This window comes from Coenobita brevimanus, chromosome 35 (genome assembly GCF_032717465.1).
Source record: "Coenobita brevimanus isolate Jiangsu-jjx chromosome 35, ASM3271746v2, whole genome shotgun sequence".
NCBI classification, from domain to species: domain Eukaryota; kingdom Metazoa; phylum Arthropoda; class Malacostraca; order Decapoda; family Coenobitidae; genus Coenobita; species Coenobita brevimanus.
In genome coordinates this window covers 8,654,679-8,656,873 of record NC_136988.1, presented here as the reverse complement: position 1 = coordinate 8,656,873, position 2,195 = coordinate 8,654,679, and the positions used below count along the sequence as shown (strand labels likewise).

General features: G+C 41.3%; 1 pseudogene; it reads right to left on the bottom strand.

The window, feature by feature from the left end:
* Positions 1-259: 259 nt before the first annotated feature.
* LOC145396270 (5S ribosomal RNA) lies at positions 260-378 on the bottom strand (annotated as a pseudogene).
* Between the last annotated feature and the right edge of the window lie 1,817 nt (positions 379-2,195).

Below are 2,195 nucleotides of genomic sequence, written 5' to 3'. Positions count from 1 at the left end.
ATATGAAGTGCTTGAACGATGTGACAGTGAAATTAGTGTAAGTAGTACTGAGTCTTCTGTGAGTGCTGATGATAATTTTGAAAATGCAAGTGGTGGTAGTAATACAGAAGATGTTCATCAAGAGGATATAACAAGAAATTCATTCATTCATTCATTGCCAGACGCCATATATCCCAGACGGGGTGGCCAAGGGCTTAGAGTTAATTGTTTTACAGGGAGGGGCACTAATCCTCCACCAACCCCACTTGACACGTAGGGATGCCAACAGCATCTGGTGCCCCCAGACGGTCACCCATTCAAGTACTAACCAGATCCAACGTTGCTTTACTTCGCTGATCAGACGGGAAGCGGTGTACTCAACGTGGTATGGCCGTTGTAACAAGAAATTGTTGTACCAAATTTGAACTTTATGGGGATAATTTTATTTTATGACCATGCTACTTTACTTTACACATGAACTTATTATTATTTTGAGAACCTGTTCCAAGAATACTAACAATCAGACATTTAAATAAGTGTAGAATCAGTACTTCCACACTCAAACTTTAATAAAATTGTGAAAAAATGCAAATTTTTTGTTAAAATAATAATAATAAAAAAAAGAGGGACACTTGATGGGTTGGTTTCACGTGCCGTGTCATGGACAACATGTGTATGAAGTTTAGTAGATATAACTTTATGAATATGGCAGAAATACACCATTAAGGTTTGGAGTCCACCGGGACCCCATCGGCCTTCCATGTAACTTGGTAACCCCTTGCCCGCGAAGGGTTAAATAAAATCTTAGTTACGAAAGGCCACTGGTTTGAAATCCTTCTCCTCCTCACCATCATCTTCTGGACCTCATTTCCCACCGTAGGCCAGGGTGAGGAGTAAAAATGTCCAGACAGCCCAAATTTGCCCAATTCAATGGGCCGTGCTTCCATTCACTCATTATTCAAGCCTCTGGAATCCTGGCTCTATCGGATACGCCAAAAAACATTCACCACGTTCTGTAGCTTCACATAATCATATCCAATAGAGTCAAACCAGATGCTGCTATGTTAAAAAGGGATACCCAAATCCCTGATCATGCACTTCTGACAACATTCATCCAGCTAGCTTGATATCCTGTCAGTTCCCTAGCCTCACCAATTTCCAAACCTCTCTTCCTCACACGTTCATCCACCATATTTCTCCACCTTTTCCTTGGCCTACCTCGCCTTCTCCCTCCTTCGAATTCGCTCAGATATACCTTTTTCACCACTCTGTTGTTATCCATTCTCTCCACATGACCATACCATCTCAGTACACTCTCTTCGATTCTGGTGTCCACCGGCTTCCTCACTCCGCATCTTTCATGAATCACATTATTTCATATCCTATCCACCCTCTGTACTCCACATACATTCCTCAGCAGTCCCATCTCGACTGCTCTTACTCTTGACTTTTCATTTTCATGCCATATCATAGTCTCAGTCTATATGTTAACCAGCCACATCCCGTTGACGTATATATACGTCCACACGTTTTGTCACTGTCAGTCTCGTTGATGTATATAAATGCGCATCAATTGCAAGGTCCCTAATTTTCACAATATTCAATTTTCGCCCATGATTTTTGGTACGTATACAAGGTACATCTTCCTCTACCAGATGCCAGGCAGGGACAATATGTCTTACCCCGCATGATCTTCCTCCCCCCTGCACGCCATTGTCTCGGCAATTCACCTGTTACCAGTTACCTGGCCAATAATAACATGTTGTGCCACGGTACGAATTTCAGGGCCAGAGTGATTCCCTAATCAATGACAATGTGGAGGAAAAAGTTTACATAGCATTAGAGGAAGAAACAGTCAGAAATGATGATCAGGTGATGTTGCCAAAAAAGGTCAGGTATGTTGATGTGTTTGGTGAGTGAAACATTGCTTATATTGCCTATATTACTGTGTGAAAACCAATATACTCTCATACTACATATAAATTCGTACCAAATAAATAAATAAATACCGTTTATGAGTGATGTGAAATAGTTACCCTCACATAGAACTCGTTTTCTTTGGAGCCAGCCTGATGGAAAACCCAGTAAGGTAATGGGAACTGCTGCCTGTATCAAGTATTTTAAACCTCAGGTGGGCGATTTCTCTATGAATTTTTGATGTTTCTCACCAAAAGCAGAGGTTTGAGCCCCCCAAATTTTTTTTCCAAAATTGGTAG